Genomic DNA, 24720 nt, shown 5'->3' with positions numbered 1-24720 from the left:
ACTGATTGAGAATGATCAGCCATGATCACATTGAATGGCGGTGCTGGCTCAAAGGGCCGAATGGCCTCCTCCTGCACCTATTGTCTATTGTCTATTGTCTATACAGATCATGATAAATGGTGATGCAATTAATATTTCTCAAAAATCATTGAAAGGCGAAAGGGAGATACAATCCAGTTTTTTGAAGGTGAATGGGCCAGACAATGTTCAACATGAGGGTTTAGTTTAGTTTAGTTTTGTTTAATTTAGGGGCACAGCACGGAAACAGGCCCTTCGGCCCACCCTGAGTCCGCGTCGATTAGCGATCCTCATACACTAGCTCGATCCTATACACAATTTGTACCGAAGCCAAATAACCTACAAACGTGTACGTCTTGGGAGGAAACCAGAGCACCCAGGGAAAACCCACGCGGTTACAAGAGGAACCTGCAAATTCCGTGCAGCCAGCACCCGTAGTCAGGATCGACTCCGGGTCTCTGGCGCTGTAGGGCAGCAACTCTACCGCTGAGCCACCATGCCACCCTGAATGCTTATGGGTAAATCCATAAGAAAACAGAAAATGCAGAATTTCAATATCAGGAAAGCAGAAATGAGTTGACAATTGAGCAAGAAATAAATTGTTTTTGTAAATCATCTTATCATGCCATACGAACACGCAGTGGGACTGAAAAATAGCAGCTGCTCAATTTTGAATTCATCTCGCTCAGTCATGTTGCTTCTAAACATCATAATCCAAATGAATTATGTCTTGTAGTTACTGTTTATTATGAAGGAAAATACACTTTCAATGCAATAAATCCCACCAACATCAGTGAGATGAATGGCCAGTGAATCTAGCTCTGATAGTGCTGATTGAGAAAGGGTCGTTAATCAGGACAGCAGCAGTTTTTTACTCTGATTGTCTGGGACCTTCACATTCGATCTGAACCACCTGGAAGGGTACCTCAGTTCCAGCGACTGAAAGAGTGCCATAAAAACTGAGTCCCCTGATATTTTCGGGCTCGCTGGAGGAATCTCTGTGACATGTTGGGAATACACATGAGGACAAAATGCTAAGAGAAAATTAATTGCTGGAACTGTACTACAATTAATAACATTTCAAACAGTATGCAAGTCCACAGGAGACAGTTTTGTAACATTCGGTAATCTTTGAATGATACAGTCACCTTTAAGAACATGGAACATAAAACATAGAACAGTCCAGCACAGGAACAGGCCCTTCGGCCCACAATGTCTGGGTTGAACATGATGACAAGTTAAACTAATCTCCTCTGCCAGCATGTGATCCATATCCCTTCAGTCCTTGCATATCCATGTACCTATCAAACAGCCTCTTAAATACCGAAGGTATTTATTCACAAAATGCTGGAGTAACTCAGCAGGTCAGGCAGCATCTCGGGAGAGAAGGAATGGGTGACGTTTTGGGTCGAGACCCTTCTTCAGACTTCTCCTTCTTCTTAAATACCGATATCATATCTGCCTCCATCTCCATCGCGCAACATTTCAGAAACATTTAGACAGGTACATGGATAGTGTAGGAAGGAACTTCTGATGCAGTAAACTTGCAGGTACAGCAGGCAGTGAAGAAACCAGATGGCATGTTGGCCTTCATAGCGAGAGGATTTGAGTTTAGCAGCAAGGAGGTTCTACTGCAATTGTACAGGGGCCTGGTGGGATCACACCTGGAGTATTGTGTGCAGTTTTGGTCTCCTAATTTGAGGAAGGACATCCTTGCTATTTAGGGAGTGCAGCGTAGGTTCACCAGGTTAATTCCTGGGATGGCAGGACTGACATATGATGGAAGAATGGATTGTATTCACTGGAATTTAGAAGGATGAGAGGGGATCTTATAGAAACATATACAATTCTTAAGGGAATGGACAGGCTAGACGATAGACGATAGACGATAGATAATAGGTGCAGGAGTAGGCCATTCGGCCCTTCGAGCCAGCTCCACCATTCAATGTGATCATGGCTGATCATTCTCAATCAGTACCCCATTCCTGCCTTCTCCCCATACCCCCTGACTCCGCTATCCTTAAGAGCTCTATCCAGCTCTCTCTTGAATGCATTCAGAGAATTGGCCTCCAATACCTTCTGAGGCAGAGAATTCCTCAGATTTACAACTCTCTGACTGAGAAAGGTTTTCCTCATCTCCGTTCTAAATGGCCTACCCCTTATTCTTAAACTATGGCCCCTTGTTCTGGACTCCCCCAACATTGGTAACATGCTTCCTGCCTCTAACATGTCCAACCCCTTAATAATTTTATATGTTTTGATAAGATCCCCTCTCATCCTTCTAAATTCCAGTGTATACAAGCCTAGTCACTCCAATCTTTCAACATATGACAGTCCCGCCATTCCGGGAATTAACCTAGTAAACCTACGCTGAACGCCCTCAATAGAAAGAATATCCTTCCTCACATTTAGAGATCAAAACTGCACAGAGTACACCAGGTGCGGTCTCACTAGGGCCCTGTACAACTAGAGAAGGACTTCTTTGCTCCTATACTCAACACCTCTTGTTATGAAGGCCAACATTCCATTGGCTTTCTTCACTGCCTGCTGTACCTGCATGCTTCCTTTCAGTGACTGATGCACTAGGACTCCCAGATCTCGTTGTACGTCCCCTTTTCCTAACTTGACACCATTCAGATAATAATCTGCCTTCCTATTCTTACCACCAAAGTGGATAACCTCACACTTATCCACATTAAACTGTATCTCCCATGCATCCGCCCACTCACACAACCTGTCCAAGTCACCCTGCAACCTCATAGCATCTTCCTCACAGTTCACACTCCCATCCAGCTTTGTATCATCTGCAAATTTGCTAATGGTATTTTTAATCTCTTCATCCAAGTCATTAATGTATATTGTGAATAACTGCGGTCCCAGCACTGAGCCTTGCGGTGCCCCACTAGTCACTGCCTTCCATTCTGAAAGGGACCCATTTATCCCCACTCTTTGCTTTCTGTCTGTCAACCAATTTTCTATCCATGTCAGTACCCTACCCCCAACACCATGTGCTCTAATTTTGCCCACTAATCTCCTATTTGGGACCTTGTCGAAGGCTTTCTGAAAGTCAAGGTGCACCACATCTACCGGCTCTCCCCTATCAATTTTCCTAGTTACATCCTCAAAATATTCCAGAAGATTAGTCAAGCATGCTTTCCCCTTCGCAAAATCCATGCTGACTCAGAACGATCCCGTTACTGCTATCCAAATGCTCCGCAATTTCGTCTTTTATAATTGACTCCAGCATCTTCCCAACCACTGATGCCAGACTAACTGGTCTATAATTTCCCGTTTTCTCTCTCCCTCCTTTCTTAAAAAGTGGAATAACATTAGCTACCCTCCAATCCACAGGAACTGATCCTGAATCTATAGAACATTGGAAAATGATTACCAATGCGTCCACAATTTCTAGAGCCACCTCCTTAAGTACCCTGCGATGCAGACCATCAGGCCCTGGGGATTTCTCAGCCTTCAGTCCCATCAGTCTACCCAACACCATTTCCTGCCTAATGTGGATTTCCTTCAGTTCCTCCGTCACCCTATGATCTCTGGCCACTAGAACATCTGGGAGATTGTTTGTATCTTCCTTAGTGAAGCCATTTCCTTGTTCCCCATAATAAATTCCCCTGCTTATGTCTTCAAGGGACCCACATTTGCCTTGACTATTTTTTTCCTCTTCCCATACCTAAAAAAGCTTTTACTATATATTATTGGCTAGCTTACCCTCGTACCTCATCTTTTCTCCCCGTATTGCCTTTAGATGCAGGGAAAATGTTCCCGATGTTGGGGGAGTCCAGAACCAGGGGTCACAGTGTAAGAATAAGGGGCAGGCCATTTAGGACTGAGATGAGGAAAAATGTTTTCACCAATAGAGTTGTGAATCTGTGGAATTTTCTGCCATTGAAGGCAATGGAGGCCAATTCACTGGATGTTTTCAAGAAAGTTAGATTTATCTCTTAGGGCTAAAGGAATCAAGGGATATTGGGGAAAAAGCAGGAACGGGGTACTGATTTTAGATGATCAGTCTTGATCATAATGAAAGGCGGTACTGGCTCGAAGGGCCAAATGACCTACTCCTGCACCTATTTTCTATGTTTCTATGTTTGTATGCTGGTTGAATAGGACAGGTTTAGAGGAATGCAGGCAGGAAAGACTACTGTAACTGGGGCATGTTGGTTGGTGTGGGCAAGTTGGGCTGAAGGGCCCGTTTCCACGCTGTATGACTCTATGACAAATTCAATGCTGGATTATCATGATTTTACTGCACAGAATATTAAAAAAGGAAAGACAGAGAAAACAGGAAAGTGCAAGCAGGTTAGTCTAACATCAGTGGTGGGAAATGCTTGAGTCTATTATATAGAATGAGGTAAAAGCACATTTGGAAAATATTATCAGATTGGCAAAAGTCAGCATAGATATCAGGAATGGAAATCACACATGACAAACTTACTGGATAATGGATGTGGTGAACTTGGATCATAACAGCTGCTGATAAAGTTCACATAAGAGATTAATGTGCAAATTTAAAATGCACAGTACTGGGAGTAGTACATTGGCATGGGTTGAAACGTGTTGACAGACTTGGAAAAGGGATTAGAAATAAAAGAGGGTGTGGCAGGCAGTGGATAATGGGGTTCAACTAGTAAAATGCAGCAGTGATTTGGATGAGGGAACAAATGTAATATTTAAAGTGTGCTGATGAGACATAATTGGGTGGAACTGTGAATTGTGCATAGGATGCAGAGAGACTTCAAGATGACCCAGATAGATTGGGTGAATGGACAAAACATAGCAGATGTAGCATAGTAGAACAAAACCAGAGAGCAGTGCTGAACCGCTAGCTTCCTCATTGGTGACCCTCGCACTATCCTTGATCGGACCTTGCACTTTTTTTTTTCTTTTTTGCTCTGGTTTATTTTCACCCACATGTTTAGACCGTAATATTGTATCCTTATTGTTTTCATGTGTTTATGCTTTATTCTTAATTGTTAACTGTATGTTTGTGTTGTCATTTGTGAGCAGAGCACCAAGGCACATTCCTTGTATATGCACATACTTGGCCAATAAACCTATTCATTCATTCATTCATTCATTCATTCATTCATTCATTCATTCATTCATTCATTCATTCATTCATTCAATAAAAGTTATTCCCTTATCATGCATCTATACACTGTAATGGCTCGATTATAATCATGTATTGTCTCTCTGCTAACTGGTTAGCATGCAACGAAAGCTTTTCACTGTACCTCGGTACTCGTGACAATAACCTAAACTAATGTGTGACATGGATAAATGTGGTTATCCACTTTGGTGGGAAAAATAGAAAGGCAGTGTACTATTTGAAGGTTAGATTGGCAAGTGTTGATTAATAAAAGGATTTGGGTGTTCTTGTACTGAGGTCAGTGAAAGGAAACAATGGCCGTTCAGCAGGCAGTTAGGAACCAAATATCATGTTGGCTTTCAAAAGAAGAGGTGCTCAAAAGGTCAAGTCTGGGGTCTTTCATCAGAATCCAAAAGAGAGACTGTTACAAAGATCTTGCTAGGTCTTGAGAGCCGAAACTATCGGGACAAGTTGGGTTGGTTAGGACTTTATTCCATGGAGCGCAGGAGGTTGATGGGTGATTTTATAGTCTATAAAATCATGAGGGGAATATATAGGTCAAATGCACAGTCATTTCCCCAGAGTAGGGGAATCACAAACCAGAGGACATAGGTTTAAGGTGCGAAGGGAAAAATTTAATAGGAACCTGAGGGACAATGGAAGTGGATATATGTAATGAACTGCCAGAAGAGGTAAATGAGATGGGTATTATAACTGCATTTAAAAGACATTTGGACAGATCCATGGAAAGGAATGTTTTTTTAGAGGGATATTGGCCAAATGCAGGCAGGTGGGACATAGTAGATGAGGCATCTTGGTCGGCGTGGGCAAATTAGGACGAAGGTCCTGTTTCCACGCTGTATGACTATGAACCTTGCACATTAACACTATCCTAAGCATACTAAGGACAATTTACACTTCTACCAAGCCAATTAACCTACAAACCTGTCCATCTTTGGAGTGTGGGAAGAAACCGAAGATCTCGGAGAAAACCCAGGCCATGGGGAGAATGTACAAACTCCGTACAGACAGCACCTGTAGTCGGGATCGAACTGGTCTCCGGCACCGTGAGCGCTGTAAGGCAGCAAATCCACCGCTGCGCCACCGTGGCTGCCCACCTGGAGTATTGGAGTAGTTCAGCGGGTCAGGCAACATCTCCATGTGAACATGGAAGGTGACGTTTCGGGTCAGGATCCTTCTTGAGATCCAAACCGTCTCCTATCCAACTGTGTCTTGTTTTGAAAACCAGCATCTGCACTTTCTTGTTTCCAGATTATCGGAGTTTTGCTGTAAAATATAATGAACTTTTTATCACAGTGATGGTTTTTACAGGATCAGGGCATAAGAATTGACAGAGCCCTATATTTACCTTAAGGTGAAATATTTACCTTAAATTATAACAAACCATTTTTTATCGATCAAGTGACTTTTCCATCAAATTTAATAAACTTTTTATTTTGTCATCTGGTTGGTGAAACCAGAGTATAAACAAAGGAAAGGGTTTTTTCTAATTAAACATGTTAATTGTATGTTTATTTAATAGTGTTAGTAATGTATTGCTAATCATTTCATAATTTTGTTTTACAAAATATGGCTGCAAAATGTATATGGATCTTAATTTTCAAAGGGATTTCACCCAACAATTTTCTTATACTATATAATTAAATTCAATCCAAGTAATTGCCAATACCGAATCAATTAAAAACTCACTGAATGCTATTTTTTACAGAATGGTGTAAATCTTTTACATACCCGCCAAACAGTTACTACTGAGTAAGTGCTTTAATATCACACCTGCTGTTGCAACATGTTTTGTAATTATAATTCTTGCACATTATTGTTTGAACAATATTCTGAATTCACCCATGTGCACTAAATATGGTTTGGGCTTCTTAATACCCGTGGGTAACTCATTGAACTCTTACCTGTTTTGGTTGACCTTAACTTCAACCACCTTACTGCTTCATTGAACCTCATTACTATTCTCTGATAGTCTCTGATCATAGCCATGCACTGTTAACTGTTTGACTTTGTGACATTGCAACCCTTGCCACTGCACTTCAAAAGAAAGTGATTTGGAAAGAGTTATAAACTTCACAAATTGCACAACCAAGGCAGAGGCATAGCCGCTGATACCCACTGTATCATCTGAATTAATGATGTAGCGTGACAGTTATTTAATTAGAGTCAGAATTTTCTAATAATTCTTCAGATGGGAAAAGTGCTTAATGAAAACTGGACCAGACCACTTTCACCATAAAGGAAACATACAATATAGAGCATGGAACGTAAGGTGGTACAGCACAAGAACAGGCCCTTTGGCCCACAATGTCTGTGCCGAACATGATGCCAAGACCATCGCTTATCTACCAGCCCGTAACCCATATTCCTCCATCCCTGCATATGCACAAGCCCATCCAAAAGTCTTTTAAATGCCACTAATGTATCTGCTTCAACCATCATCCCTGGCAGCATGTTCCGACCACTCATCACCCTCTGTGTAAAAACATGTCCCTCACATCTCCTTAAAACTTTGCCCCTGCTCAACTTGAAACTATGAGACCTCTGGACTATAACAGCATAAATGATGACAATTTGTGAAAAGATCTCTGCGTCTTAACAGATCATCAGTAAGTTCTGTCCAGTATTTTCTGGAAAGCAGAAGACAGATGTTAGTCCATTTCCACAATGTGAAGTGAACCACACAACATAAACTGAGCAAAGGTTTGCCATATGTTAGTTGTTAACAAATGCATTTAATCCTGCATTTCACCATGAATTTCACAAATAAGTAATTTTATAAAAAGAAATTCAATCCCGAGAAGTGCAGATGGCTTCTTGACAGTACATAAATAATTAGACATTGCATTTTCCATTTGGAAAGGAAATCTGAAACTGAACCCGCCCATTGAATACCGTCAGTTTTAAACTTCATTTTGAGTTATAACGGCTTTACGCAACCTAGACTGCTGCTTCTAGAAGCATTCTAGCCAGCATGTCAATGTGCTGTGAAAATGCTTTGATTTTGGAACAGTTTCACTTCATAACTGGTGCTATGTGCAGATGTGCAGTATGTTGTATTCTGGCTTGCAAGCCATTAATTTTTGAATGCAGAATAAATTTCCTGATAGAGATATTTTAAACATATGGGTCAGAAATTCTCTCGTGGAGCACAATGCCTTTCTGCACTGCGTGGAGAATTTAATCTAAAACCCAGTCGCTAAACATGAGTGGGTCCTTTGTTCAGAAGGGGACTGCTGCAAATTGTTCAGTGTGTAAGAGGCATTGACACAAAAACGTTCATGGGCATGTATTGTACGTCAAAGATTGTACAACATGCAAGATGATGTCACTTAGGCAAAATTCAATGCAGAGCCAAAGTAGATGGCAGTCAAGGAATCGGTAGTAAGGAAGATAAATGCAATGCTAGCATTTATTTTGAGATGACGAGAATATAAAAACAGGGATAGACACAAAAATCTGGAATAGCTCTGCGGGACAGGCAGCATCTCTGGAGAGAAAGAATGGGTGATGTTTTGGGTCGAGACCATTCTTCTGTAGAGGGTCTGAAGAAGACCCGAAACGTCACCCATTCTTTCTCTCCAGAGATTCTGCCTGTCCCACTGATATTACAGCTTTTTGTGTCAATCCCTGTTTTTAATATTCTAGTCATCTCAAAATAAATGCTAGCATTGCATTTGTCTTCTGAAGAAGCGTCTCTTCTGAAGACCCTCTTCTGAAGAAGGGTCTCGACCCAAAACATCGCCCATTCCTTCTCTCCAGAGATGCTGCCTGTCCCACTGAGTTATGTCAGCTTTTTGTGTCTATCTTCGGTTTAAACCAGCATCTGCGGTTCCTTCTTGGCACTGGCCAGACCACATTTGGAGTATATTGTGAGCAGATTTGGGCACCGTATCTAAGGAAGGATGTCTCTCTGGGGAAGGAAGGATGTGCTGCCGTTGGAGAGGGTCCAGAGGAGGTTTACGAGAATGATCGCAGGAATGTTTGGGTTAACATATGATGACCGGGTTTGATGGTACCGGGCCTCTACTCGCTGGAGTTTAGAAGGATGCAAGGGGGGGACCTCATTGAAATGTACTGAATAGTGAAAGGCCTGGATAGAGTGGATGTGGAGAGGAAGTTTCCACTGGTGGGAGAGTCTAGGACCAGAGGAATGAGATGCGGAAGAATTTCTTTAGTCAGAGTGTGGTGAATCCGTGATTCGTTGCCACAGAAGGCTGTGGAGGCCAAGTCAATGGATATTTTTAAGGCAGAGATAGATAGATTATTGAATAGTACGGGTGTCAGGGGTTATGGGGAGAAGGCAGGAGAATGAGGTTGACAGGGAAAGATAGATTTGCCATGATTATCAGTTCAGAAACAGCCCCTTCGGCCCACTGAGTTCACGCCGTCCAGTGATCCTGGTAGACTAGCACCAGAGACAATTTGCAATCTTTACCAAAGCCAATGAACCTACCAACCTGTACATCTTTGGAGTGTGGAAGGAAACCTGAGCACCCACGGAAAACCCATGCGGTCATGGGGAGAATGGCCAAACTTTGTACCGACAGCACTCGAAGTCAGGATTGAACCTGGGTCTCTGGCGCTGTAAGGCAGCAACTCTACCACTGTGCCACCGTGTGTATTGACTTTGTATGATTTTAGTTTCAAGATACAACATGGAAACAGGCCCACCGAGCCACGATGACCATAGATCTCTCATTCATACTAGTTCCTAGGTTATCCCATTCCCTGCAAACCAGGGGGCAATATTACAGAGGCCAATTAACCTTCAAACCTGCACCTATTTGGTACGTGGGAGGAAGAGAGAGGACCTGGATAAAGCCACAAGGTCACATAGGGAGAAAATGCAAACTCCACCCAAGATCAGGATTGAACCCGGGTCTCTGGTGCTGTGAGGCAGCAGCTCCACCATTGTGCCAGCCTTATGTTGCTCTACATACATCACATTACACTATTATTGTCTGCTTACCTGATATAACTGTTCATTTATTGTAATATTGTATATTTACGTGTTGTTGCATTAATATGCCTGTAAAGCTGCAGTAAGTAAGAAATATATTAGTCTGGTCATGGTGCATAGCTTTAAGGTGAAGGGGCAATGTTTAAAGGAAATGTGTGGGGCACTTTTTTTTACACAGAGGCTGGTGAGTGCCTGGAATGCACTGCCAGGGGTAGTGGTGGAGGCAGATACAATAGTGGCTTTTAAGAGGCACTTGGCCCAGTGGAGCAATTGGGTCCAAGCCTCTCCTGATTGCCATTCTGCCTGCCTCCAGTCCAGCCTCTTCCGCTCTCCTCATCCCCCCCCTCCCCACCTCCCCAATAGGCCGCCAGTCCCAGTCACTCGGGCGGCCATCTTGGGCACGGCAAGTGGAAAAGGCATTTATTGGTTTAAAAAGTCCTTTTTTAAGTTGAAAAAGTGAATAACATTTAAAATATAACAACCATTTGAATTGCAGACCAATGGTGAGTAAGGTGGGCCTAACATTGTTGCGCTATAATGTACCATTTTGGCAGTATTTCAGGAACAAATCTATCCACAAACCCACAACCCACAAACCCACAAACCCACAAATATACAAGATGAGAGTTTTAGTAATATATAGCTTTAGCTTGGCACTTGAATATGTAAGGAATGGAGGGATATGGATCATATGCAGGCAGAGGAGATTTGTTTAACCTGTATCGTATTCAGCACAGACATTGTGGGCCAAAAGGCCTGTTCCTGTGCTGTACTTTTCTATGTTCTATGGCAATTAAACACTCTTGACTAGACTCTTGACTCCTGCTTCTGCTTTAATAAAAGTAAACTTGTTCCTCTGCTTTAGACTCTGGCATTTTGTGTCTTTCAGTTTTGTTCTCCTTTGAGGTACATTCTAAGGGTGTCAGGGGTTATGGGGCGAAGGCAGGAGAATGGGGTTGAGAGGGAAAGATAAATCACCCATGATTGAATGGCAGAGTAAACTTGATGGATCAAATTGCCTAATTCTGCTCCCAGAACTTATGAACTTATGAACTTGTGTGTTACTTCACCTCACACTTTCTGTTTATGTCTCTGGAGTCCCGTTGGTTTAGATTTCATTTAGTTTAGTTTAGTTTAGAGATACAGCGCGGAAACAGGCCCTTCGACCCATCCGGTCCGCGCCGACCGGTGTTCCCCGCGTATTAACATTATCCTACACACACTAGGAACAATTTAACATGATACCAAATCTATGTCTTTGGAATGTGGGAAGAAACCGAAGATCTCGGAGAAAACCCATGCGGGTCACGGGGAGAATGTACAGCTCCGTACAGACAGCACCCGTAGTTGGGATCGAACCCGGGTCTCCTTCGCTGCAAGCGCTGTGAGGCAGCAACTCTACCGCTGCGCCACCGTGCCAACAACTCCAGTCCCTGCCCCAGATGGAATGTGAACAATACCCCTGACCCTCGATGCATTACTTGTTGATGTCAAATTCTTTGGCACTAAAATCCTCATTGTCCATTTACTCATGCCTTCTCTCTGAAGCACTAAATTCTGATTTGATTGTCCCATTGCCTTCATAACCCAATGTCCCATCCCCAGAACTCCAAAACCTGATGTACCATCTCTAATAATCCATTGTTGTGAAAAGTGACGGAGTAAAATCCTCCAGACTTTTTGACTCACAAATGAATTGGATAGCAAATTAACGTCCGTTCCCATGATTAAAGATATACTCGCTGAGAGTAGCAGGGGACAGCTTCAAGCCTATGTGACAGCTTTCGTGTCTACAATATAACACAGGTGACTTCTGCTATCATCCACAAAGTGCAGCTGCTGATTTCAGACTGGCAGTCCACCACAGCCAGAGGAGAAGATTAATGGCCGTTATTAATATTGTGCTTTGCCCCATTGAGAAGTGCTTGGAGCAATGTTTATAATGGCACTTGTTTAAGCACAAATGCAAACTTGTCATACTCAATGACACAGTACAGTTACATGACAGCACCCCCCTCTGAGGGTTAAGCATTGAGTTAATTTACTCAAAGTTCAGACTAACCTCTTAACCAGCGATCACAGTTTTGCTTTTGTTACTTTTGTTTGGGCTTTGTTAGGCTGAGTGTACTTAAGTGCATGGGTGTGCTGCACAATAAACCCTGATGGAATAGGTTTCAGTGTCCTATTACTGACCTTATCCGAGGCAGTAATTGCTGACATTTTGCAAGGTCAGAGGCCACCTAGGCAGCAAAAATATGAGACTGATTGTGATGAGAAAAAAACTTTTTATTTTAGTTTGTCGTTGTCTCAGATTTAATCCAGGCATATTTTGGCATTATTTGTGACTGGGATACAATTTCACATATGCCCAATTTAGAGCAGCTAGTTTTGGTAACAGATTTATTCTGATTGGATTTTCTTAACCAATGTGCAAATTTTAAATATTGACCCCTCAATGTAAATAAGCTGTTACTGCACACATTCTCATTTTCTATGTGAAGTTAGTTAAATTTATATAAGCTTAGCCCATTAAAACCTGAATTGATTATTGCTAATCCAACTGGCTCATAGAAGATGTACACTCCAAAGACGTACAGGTATGTAGGTTAATTGGCTGGGCAAATGTTAAAAAATAATAATAAATTGTCCCTAGTGTGTGTAGGATAGTGTTAATGTGCGGGGATCGCTGGGCGGCGCGGACCCGGTGGGCCGAAGGGCCTGTTTCCGCGCTGTATCTCTAAATCTAAATCTAAATCTAAAAGATGTGTAGTAATGGAAAATGATGTTTTAATCAAAACTGAAATAGAAATCACAATTACTGACTTAGAATTTAACTTTTGATGAAACACTGTTTAACCTGCCATCAGAACAAAGAGCCAAGTACCAGTTTGCCATAGAGAATAGAAACAGGCTGTTTGGCCCAAATAGCCCACCTCGACCAATACAACCCATCTCCACCAGTCCCCTGTCTGCCCATATCCCTCTAAACCTATCCAGCCTATGTACCTGACCAAATGTTTTTTAAACACTGTGATAGTACTTGCTTCACCTACCTCCTCCTCCAGCAGCTTTGTTCCATATACCTACACACCCTTTGTGCACAAAAGTTGCTCCTCTGGTTCTGGATTCCAATGTCCTCTGGTTCTTGATTCTATATGTGATGACAATTAAAACGTTTAAATGCCAAAATGCACAAGTAAAATTGAGAGATTTTGTGTTATTGTGTTCAGTTCAGCTATAGGGAGAGATTGAGTAGGCTGGGACTCTATTCCTTGGACCGTCTCCAGAGCCAGCACATCCTTCCTCAGATATGGGGCCCAAATTTGCTCACAGTAATGTATTACCATACAATTTTTTTAACATTCAGTATGATTGAGGTGAAGTGGCTACTGCTGTGAATGAAATCCTTACCAAAAAGCCAGTGCATCCAGATCAGCTGTCCCTAGCTATTTTTTTTCGAATGGTAGAAGGAGTCACTGGGTAATAGATGTGGCTGTGGGAAACCACGAGGCAGAAGATGGAGGTGCAGGCAAGTCCCAAGAAAGCAGAAGCACTGGGTAATAGAGCTTTGATCAGAGGGCATAAATCAGGCCCGTGTTCACTACTTGTTGTGACTGTTGCAATCTTGAGGGCTCAGTGGGCTCAGCCTGTGAATGCAGTTGCCATGTCAGCTTCTCTGGTAAGTGGTCTGAAGCGCCAATATTTTATGCTGGTGGTAAACTTTACTTCGACAAACAGTGTCATGCAGCCACTTTTGCTTGTAGAAAATGACAGATTTTTGGCACGATTGCCTTAGAAAGGTCTAGTTTAGGAAACATTTCTCCTTGGCCTGCAAGTTCCCAGGTGGCATTTCGAGGAAAGGCTCTTCCAACCAGAGCTCTCATTTTCCCCTGCCCATTGCAAAGTCTAACTGCCCTGGCATGTATCTCCCCCCTGATTATACTGATACCTAAAACACTCATTTCTAGCAAGTAAAAGAAGCAACCAAGCCAAGTGCTCCCCCAGACACCAGCATCAACTTTTGTTTCTGGGTGATTGGGCAAGTGCCTTCTTTTGAGCTACAAATGATACCCCAACAAACCTGCAAAGATTGGCACTCCCGTTAATAAATGCCTGTGGAGGAGTTATCGCTCATGTTAGAATCTTCTCCCTGATGTCTGGTCCACACTGAATGCAACTCACACATAGAGTCATGGAGTCACACAGCGTGGAAACAGGTCCTTCGCCCCATTTGCCCACACTGACCAACATGTACCATCTACACAAGTCCCACCTACCTGCGTTTGGCCCGCATCCCTCTAAAACTGTCCTATCCATGTCCCTGTCTAAATGTTTCTTAAACTTTGCGATCCTCCCAGCCACAACTACCTCCTCCGGCAGCTCGTTCAATGCACCTACCACCCTCTGTGTAAAAAAAGTTACCCCTCAGGTTCCTATTAAATCTTTCCCACCTCACCTTAAACCTATGTCCTCTGGTTCTCGATTCCCCTGCTCTGGGCAAGAGACTCTGTGCGTTTACCCGATCTATCACCCCTCATCCTCCTGTGCTCCAAGCAATAAAGTTCTAGCCTGCTTAACCTCTCCCTATAGCTCTGGCCCTTGAGTCCTGGTAACATCCTTGTAAATCTTCTCTGCACCCTTTCCAGCTTGACAACATCATATCTGTAATTCAGTTTTACAAGAGTACTGCCTTGTGCAGTGACTGATGCCATACTTGATTGCTCCATGCATACATAGGAACACCCAAAGCTGCTGTTATGTTATTGAGCTATGAAGAACTATTGTTGCCATGAGCGTTTTTGCATCACACTTGATCTCATGGCCCATAAAAACCACATGCTATGTCACTGAAGCCTGAAGTGCAGGAGTAACTCAATGGGTCATACAGCATTTCTGGAGGACATGAATGGGCGATATTTCCCATGAAGGAGGGATCCTTCTTCATATTCTAATCTTTTTACATCATTTGTGTTCGTGTACAGTTGTCAGTGTTAATACGGAGAGGAGATTTCCACATTACTGCTGATTTCCATGTAATATTTCAGCATGTTTAACCCCGCGGTCTTTGCGAAGCATTCACCCTGGCGTGTGTAATTCCTCCGTAATTGGGGTGCGGGGGTCGGGGGAAGGAGGTAGATAGCGGAGCCGAGGATTAGATTTCCCTGTGGTCTGGGGGGTGTATACATCACACCTTTCAACTCCTTCGTGACCTTGGAGAAAAGGACCTGATCCCCTGGTGACAAGGGAGTTTAATTTTCCCTGGCAAAGGGTCATAATTACTTTTCACAGACTGCAAGCTTCAATCAATGCGGTGCAACTGGCAGAGGGCATGGCACTCACTCTAATCATGAAAGATGTTTCCGTTCTCCCAACGTGAGCATGAGTGTGAAATTTCATTTATTTTTCTTCCGAGTTTGCATTAATCATTATGGTGACTGACAGCAGTTTTATTATTTGCTTTTTGGAATTATAGGTGTTGGTGACAAGGCCGATGATTATTGTCCCATCCCCAGTTACCCTGAGGTTTGATAGAACTGAATGACTTAGTTTAGTTTAGAGATACAATGCGGAAATCTTCAAGCCCTTCAGCCCACCGAGTCCGCACCGACCAGCGATCCCCGTACACTTCCACTTCCACTACACACACTAGTGATAATAATGTACATTTATACCAAGCCAATTAACCGACAAAACTGTACATCTTTGGAGTGTGGGAGGAAACCGATGATCTCGGAGAAAACTCAAGCAGGTCACGGGGAGAATGTACAAACTCCGTACCGACAAGCACCCTTAGTCAGGATCAAACCCGGTTCTCGGGTGTTGTTAGGCAGTAGCTCTATCGCTGCGCCACTGTGCCACATTGATATCAAGTGAATCCTGGGATAGTGGATTCAAGTAAGCCACTGAGAGATGACAGTGGGGATAGAGCATCTGTGGAAGGATGTCAGACTTCCTTGCCTAAAGAATTTTAATAAACCATTTTACAATTTTACAATTCAACAGCGGCACTTTGGCACAGCGGTAGAGTTGCTGCCTCACACTGCCAGAGACCCGGGTTCGACACCGACTACGGGGTGTTGTCTGTACGGAGCTTGTACGTTCTCCCCGTGACCTGCATGGGTTTTCCCTGGGTTCTCCAGTTTCCTCCCACATTCCAAAGATGTACAGGCTTGCAGATTAATAGGCTTTGGTAAAATTGTAATTTGTCCCTAGTGTGTGTGTAGAATAGTGTTAGTGTGCGGGGATCGCTGGTCGACTCGCATCCAATGGGCCGAAGAGCCTGTTTACGCGCTGTATCTCTAAACTAAACTAAACTAAACTAAACAGCTTTAAGGTCATTGTTCTTGATACTATTGTATTTTTTTAAAAATCAAATTTTGTTGAAAGAATCAATCTTTACTTGCCTTTTAATGAATTCCAATTTTCATCATATCGTAATCAGGTTTCAACTTATATACTTCTGGATTCTTTTTTCTAAACAAAAACGCCTTCATTGTGCCAGGAAAGCTTAATGCTGGGTGCCTGAACTGGGAAGGGTAGTGTTTTTTCCTAATATCAATCTTTTTGACCGGGATGGAATACTTTTGTGTTGGCCGTTTGATATCAAGTGAAGAGAATTGAAGTTCAACTCATCCACCTGGCTGTGCAAAAACACTGCAGGCTATACACATGGTATCACTTTCTTGCATTTGTTTTACTAATATTTTTTAAAGTAAATTGATACATAATGATGCATAAAGGCCTTGGGTCAAAGGAGTGTGAATGAAACATATTAGCTGGCTGTCAAGGTCATGAGCTACAGCCACTAGAAAGCCGATGGTTTAATTTCAATAGCATTGGACAATGGGTGCAAGGTTTGCAGAGTCTGATTAACCTGCTCCTGTATGACCCCACACAGCACCACAGAAAATTCAAGCTTCCACCTCATTATTATGATTTCAGCATCCAGGCAATTCAAACCCACTGTTTATTGTCTTAGCACATACCCATAGGGTCCAATTTCATGAATGGCTAGCACCATTTAAAGCTGGCTGGTGTTGATTGAAGCCATGCTTATTTCACAGATTTTGGAAGATTGAACCAAGTCATGACAATGCACAGAAAAAAAGCCAGCAGTCATTTTTTTTAGACGAGACTCTGGACACCCTAAAACTATTTTTAAAAATCATCGTTAGTATTTTAAATAACCATCCCACCATCTTGGTAGAATGGTAAGAATTTGATAATACATTTTGCATTTTATTGCATCTCCTGCTTCAATAACTAACAATTATTTTGAAGCAACCGAACACTTGATCTACACAGAAGATAGACACAAAATGCTGGAGTAACCCAGTGGGACAGGCAGCATCTCTGGAGAGAAGGAATGGGTGACGTTTCGGGTCGAGACTCTTCTTCAGGCTGAGAGTCAGGGGAGAGGGAAACGAGGTATGGAAGGATACAAAGAACATGTAAGGTGTGAAAAGAACAGATCAAAGCAGATGGTGATCAAGGAAATGTAGAATGGTTCAGTGTTGGATGAGGGGAAGGTGACTACGAGGCATACAAACAGTAATATTGCTCAGGAGGACAGTGAAACTGGTTGGAGAACTAGGGTGGGGGAGGGACGGAGAGAGAGAGAATGCAAGGGTTACTTGACGTTAGAGAAATCAAGAGTCATACCGCTGGGTTGTAAGCTGCCCAAGCGGAATATGAGGTACTGTTTGATTTACACATGTAAAATATTAAATGAGTAGCTTTTAATGTGACACTGTTGATGGAATTTTCAACATCACTTGTGATTCCCTGATCCCTTATGATTCCACCTCCCCCCCCCAACACTGCCCCTTCTAACAGGTACTTTCCTATTTGAAACCACAGAAAGTGCAACACCTGCCTTTTCGCCTCTCCCCTTAATATTGTGCAGGCTCTCAGAGAGTCTGTCCAACTGATACAGTGCTTCACCTGCATTTGTTCCAATGAAGCTTACTTGACAAAGTCCCCCACGGTTGGCTGGTCCAGTGAGCTTGGGCACTTAGGGTCAAAGATCTACTGACTAATTGGATCCCAAATTAGCTTGGTGAAAGGAGGCAGAGATAGTGGTACAGGGATATTTTTCTGCTTAGAGGTCTGTGACTAGTGGAGTTGGAATATAAGGGTTAGAAGCAGGTTTCTCAGCTGCTATTGACCCAGTCTGCTTTTAGCACTCATCGAGCAAGCAGACTCGCTCAGAAAAACAATGAAGGGCTTAGGAAAATCATTTTGGTCACTTGGAAGAGAAAAATCACGAGACCTCTGATCATGCAGCCTCAAGGACAAAATCTCTGTAAAGCGTCTTTGAGTATATGAAAAGCGCTATATAAATAAAATGCATTATTATAGTTATAAGACCAGAGAAACCTTTCTTCCCAGAGACACCCGAGATTTAGCTCGGCAAAATAACCCATGTTCCCATACCTAGTTGAAGAAAACATGGTCGACTGCTGTTGTAGGTTAGGGAAGATGTGTGGTGTTATTGAGTGCATGCTGTGAATGAGTTCACCGGACTTCATCTCACATCTTGACCCTAAATGGTGCCAGGACCCATGGGTTCACTTATTCCGCTTGGTATGCGGTATGACTATTGATTTCTCTGACTTTAAGTAACTCCTGCTTTCCCTCTCCTTCCATCCCTCCCCCATCCAAGTTGCACTAGCTTCAAAGCCGTCGTGTTGAGTCTCATTGACTGTAACTCATTTTTATCTAGCCCACAGCTAACAATGGCCTGTTTCCTTTATCACTGTTACTTTTTTGCATATCATTCATTTGTTCTATATCTCCCTATATCACCATCTATATCTCTCGTTTCCCTTTCCCCTAACTCTCTGTCTGAAGAAGGGTCGATTCCTTTTCTCCAGAGTTGCTGTCAGACCCGCTGAGTTACTCCAGCTTTTTGTGTCTATCTTCAGTTTAAACCAGCAACTGCACTTATTTCCTACACAGTTCACCATTGAGGTCAGGCCGATGTTAAAGGTGTCCCCAGCATGTGGTAGAAAGGTGCGAGACCAACTATATGGTTGTTTTGTTGGTATTTTATTGTTGCCTTAATTAATGTTTTGTTCCAGCCATCAACTCCTGTAATTCCATTTATTCACAAAATGCTGGAGTAACTCAGCAGGTCAGGCAGCATCTCAGGAGAGAAGGAATGGGTGACGTTTCGGATCGAGACCCTTCTTCGGACTGATGTCAGGGGGGCGGGACAAAGGAAGGATATAGGTGGAGACAGGTTAGAGGGAGAACAGGGAAGGGGGAGGGGAGGGGAGGGGGGGGGGGGGGGGAGAGTGGGACAGAGGAACTATCTAAAGTTGGAGAAGTCAATGTTCATACCGCTGGGCTGCAAGCTGCCCAAGCGAAATATGAGGTGCTGTTCCTCCAATTTCCGGTGGGCCTCACTATGGCACTGGAGGAGGCCCATGACAGAAAGGTCAGACTGGGAGTGTGAGGGGGAGTTAAAGTGCTCAGCCACCGGGAGATCAGGTTGGCTATGTTGCTCTGATCCTGGGCAGTGGTTTCTGTGGTTTCAGTCCAGAAGATCCAGCTGAACCAAGTGGTTAGGGCAGCACAGTGGCCAGCAGTAGAGCTGTTGCCTCACAGCATCAAAGGCCCAGGATCGATCCTGACTACGGCTGCTGTCTGTGTGGCATTTGTACGTTCTCCCAAGGACCATGTGAGTTTTCACTGGGTGCACCGGTTTCCTCGCACATTCCAAAGACTGGAAGGTTTGTAGGTTAATTAGCTCCTATAAATTGCCGTTAGTGTGCAGGATGTGAAAGTGGGATAACATACAACTAGTGTATGGATAATGGATGGTTGGTGCGGACTCAGTGGGCTGAAGGGCCTGTTTCCACGCTGTATCTCTAAAACTAAATTAAAAATGAAACATCACTGAGAAGGGTGAGAGGGGATCTTATAGAAACATATCAAATTCTTAAAGGATTGGACAGGCTAGATGCAGGAGAAATGTTCCCGATGTTGGGGGAGTCCAGAACCAAGGGTCACAGATTAAGAACTAAGGACTAAGATGAGGAAAAACGTTTTCACCCAGAGAATTGTGAATCTGTGAAATTCTCTGCCGCAGAAGGCAATTATAGACAATAAACAATTCCATGGATATTTTCAAGAGAGAGTTAGATTTAGCTCTGAGGGCTAAAGGAATCAAGGGATATGGGGAAAAAGCAGGAACAGGGTACTGATTTTGGATGATCAGCCATGATCATATTGAATGGCCATATTGAATGGCGGTGCTGGCTCGAAGGGCCAAATGGCCTACTCCTGCACCTGTTTTTTAATGTTTCTATGTTTCTATGTTTCTACTTCTCTGTTCAGTCTGGACTTATTTCAAACTAGGGGTTCAGTTTCCACTCCCGGTTTGGCATTCTCTTCTCCCCCCCCACTGTCCATTCTCTGCCTGACTTATCTGAGTGCCAAATATCCCCACTCCAGTGGTCAGGGTCCCTGTCATTTTGTCCCAGTCGCGTGTTTTTGCTTGGACCACCCGCCACTCCTTCTTATTTAATTTATTTCAGTGTTGTACAGCGGCTGATCTACAGACGGTATTGATTAGTTCCAATTCCCCCTTATCTGCCCATTCCTGCACAACCTTTGCTGTCTCAGTCCAGGTCACACAGTGTTTTTCCAGGGTGGCTAACCCCTTTTTTAATCTTTCCAGTCCAGATTCATGTTTTCTGACACACCGTTGCCTCAGTGCAGTGGTGAGTATTCATCCCCACCTGTGGGAGAAACCATTTTTTTGGGGGGGGGGGGGAAACCCACTCCCTCCAAACATTTAATGATCAAATACAGCTGCTTTTATCCTTCAAATCTCTCTCCAAGTACTCAGATGATCACCATTTGGTAGCCAAGCTACCAAACCCCTCAGAGTTGTCTCCATTTAGATTTAGATTTATATTTAGAGATACAGCGTGGAAACAGGCCCTTCGGCCCACCGAGTCCGCGCTGCCCAGCGATCCCCGCACATTATAATAATAATAATAATGCATTACATTTATATAGCGCTTTTCATACACTCAAAGACGCTTTACAGGGATTTAGAGAACATAGGGAAGTGAATAAATAGATAAATAAGTAAACGAACAGAGAAAGGAGACAGAAGGTGAGGTGACCTTCAGTGGTTGAAGGCAGTACTGAACAGGTGAGACTTCAGTGATGTTTTGAATGTGGTGAGTGTGGAGGAGTCTCTGACGGTTTGGGGTAGTGAGTTCCATAGGGTGGGAGCAGCGATGGAGAAAGCCCTGTCCCCCCAGGATCTGAGTTTGGTCCGGATGTGGGGGGATAGGAGATTGGCAGCAGCAGAGCGGAGGGTGCAGGTGGGAGTGTGCCTGTGGAGGAGGTCGGTCAGGTAGGATGGGGCCAGGTTATGGAGGGCTTTGTAGGTCATGAGGAGGATTTTGTACTGGATTCTCTGGGGGATGGGGAGCCAGTGGAGTTTGTAAAGGACGGGGGTGATATGGTCACGGATCGGGGAGTGGGTGAGTAGACGGGCAGCGGAGTTTTGAATGTATTGAAGTTTACTGATGATTTTTGAGGGTGAGCCATAGAGGAGGCTGTTGCAGTAGTCCACTATCCTACACACTATCCTACACACACTAGGGACAATGTTTACATTTACCCAGTCAATTAACCTACATACCTGTACGTCTTCGGAGTGTGGGAGGAAACCGAAGATCTCGGAGAAAACCCACGCAGGTCACGGGTAGAACGGTACAAACTCCGTACAGACGGCGCCCGTAGTCAGGATCGAACCTGAGTCTCCGGCGCTGCATTCGCTGTAAGGCAGCAACTCTACCGCTGCGCCACCGTGCCGCTCCACGATTTATACTTCACGCTGCCTCAGCAAAGCCACCAGCATAATCAAGGATGAGTCTCACCCCGGTCACTCCCTCTTCTCCCCTCTCCCACCAGGCAAGAGGTACAGAAGAGTGAAAACACACACCTTCAGATTTCTTCCCAGCTGCTCTCAAACAGCTCAACCTTCGCTGGACATCCTCAGACTATATTTAATCAGACTTTACTGGACTTTACTGGACTTTATCTTGCACTAAACGTTATTCTCTTTATCATGTATCTGTACACTGTGAATGGCTCGATTGTAATGTATAGTCCTTCCGCTAACTGGTTAGCACTCAACAAACGCTTTTCACTGTACCTTGGTAACACGTAAACTAAACTAAACTAAACTAAACTAAAACCTGAAAGGTCTCGGATTTCAAGTTTGGTCTTCTTTCTCAACATTATCACCAAATCCTGTCCACAGTGCCAAAATGTAATGATACAACCAGGTTTTGGGGAGTCATTCAATGACGGAGAACAAACACTTCAAACATATAAAGTTAAAAATAAGACGTTATTAAGACAACAATGAAACGGCAATAAAACAACCAAACTGTGAAGCTGGGATCTCCTTTATGAGCACCCTGGTCTCGAGAACTCGAGGAGCCTGGCACCATTTCAGATCCCAGTCCGCAGTGGTGCTAACAGCAGACAACTCCATTAAATAGGGAGCCTGTTTTAACCCTCACATTATATGTAAGGTGGAATGTAGTGTGAGAGTTAAGGGTACCTGGCATGGGGGGGACTTCCATGAGGGAGGGGGGAGGGGGGGTGGGAGAACAAAGGGTGAACTGGCGTGGGGGAATTTGTAACTTTGTAAGCTCCCTTTATGGGCAACTATTTGCATACCTTGGCAAAGAATTTCACTGTGATTTGTCACATGTGACAATAAGGTATTCAATTAAATTAAATTCAAACCAGGCTTCTAAGCTAAAATGTTATCATATCATATCATATCATATATATACAGCCGGAAACAGGCCTTTTCGGCCCACCAAGTCCGTGCCGCCCAGCGATCCCCATACATTAACACTATCCTACACCCACTAGGGACAATTTTTTAATTTTTTTTTACATTTACCCAGCCAATTAACCTACATACCTGTACGTCTTTGGAGTGTGGGAGGAAACCGAAGATCTCGGAGAAAACCCACGCAGGTCACGGGGAGAACGTACAAACTCCTTACAGTGCAGCACCCGTAGTCAGGATCGAACCTGAGTCTCCGGCGCTGCATTCGCTGTAAAGCAACAACTCTACCGCTGCGCTACCGTGCTGATAAGAGGCATAGATAAGGTAGGTGGTCAAAATCTTTTCCCCATGGTACTGATGCCAAATAGGGCAACAGATGTCATGAGGTAAATTTCTCGGTAGGTTGATCTGGTGATGATGAAGAGTTTTTATTCCTCTCATGTTTTCCTTTTGAGTTAGTCTTCTGGCTAGTTCTCTGACAGATATACGTCGGCAAAACAACCCAACAGAGATTAATATTAATGCCATAATGTAATAAGAAGGAACTGCAGAAGCTGGTTTACACCAAAGGTAGACACAAAATGCTGGAGCAACTCGTCGGGTCAGGCAGCTTCTTTAGAGAAAACAGGTAGGTGACGTTTCGGGTCAGGACCCTTCTTCCGAAACCCAAAACGCCACCTATCAATTTTCTCCAGCGATGCTACCTGTTGTAGGGGAAACAATAGTGAGGGCTAATAATGAGTAAATAGGGATGTGTATTGTGCTAATGTGGTGAGAGGAAACTGAAGACAAAATCTAACAGGAATTTCATTGTTTATGTGTGCACCCATCATTGTCACAGAAATTTGGATCTACTGTTAATTAATTTAGACGTGGATAATCATCTAATTCTGTTTCTTTCTGAGTTCCATTCTGTATTGAAGACCTCGTTTTATCGTTAGTCAAGTTTCTGTAATTAATTCTGTAATTCTGTAAGTAATTCTGTAATTTACTGTTAATCTACTTCCTGAATAATCTTGTCATCTGAGAATATTAATAATGTACCAAAGTCACACTTGACGGGTCAGCTTTGGCTGGCCTCCTGGTGTGCCAAGCACCAGTTTAATAAATCGCCCGTTACTGCAAACACCAACTCGGCATGGCCGGTCCATTTTGCTCCTACACTGCCTGATCCGCTAAGTTGCTCCAGCATTTTGTGTCCATCTTTAATATTAACGCTGTTACATACAATTTTCTCTACATTCATCACCCCAGTTATAGTCACTATGAGCACAGAATTTTCGTGTAATGGCTGCACTGACATCCATTAATATTTGAGAACTAAACTGGTCACGGTGGCGCAGCAGTAGAGATGGTGCCTTACAGCGAATGCAGCGCCGGAAACCCGGGTTCGATCCCGACCACGGGTGCTGTCTGTACGGAGTTTGTACGTTCTCCCCGTGACCTGCGTGGGTTTTCTCTGAGATCTTCGGTTTCCTCCCACACTCCAAAGACGCACAGGTTTTTTTAGGTTAATTGGTTTGGTAAATGTAAAAAAAATTGTCCCTAGTGGGTGTAGGATAATGGTAATGTGCGGAGATCGCTGGTCAGCGCGGACTCGGTGGGCCGAAGGGCCTGTTTCCACGCTGTATCTCTATAAAAAACACAATCCGTTTTGAAGCTAAATGAAAAATAATAAAAGGGAATATATTGTGCACAATGTTGGGCCACAACAAAGTCAGCACAGAGGCATAGCTCGTAGAGTTTCTGCTTCTTTGCTCCAGCATTTTAGTCTCT

Source organism: Rhinoraja longicauda, chromosome 3, assembly GCF_053455715.1.
Source record: "Rhinoraja longicauda isolate Sanriku21f chromosome 3, sRhiLon1.1, whole genome shotgun sequence".
Classification (NCBI taxonomy): domain Eukaryota; kingdom Metazoa; phylum Chordata; class Chondrichthyes; order Rajiformes; family Arhynchobatidae; genus Rhinoraja; species Rhinoraja longicauda.
This window is presented reverse-complemented; position numbering follows the sequence as displayed.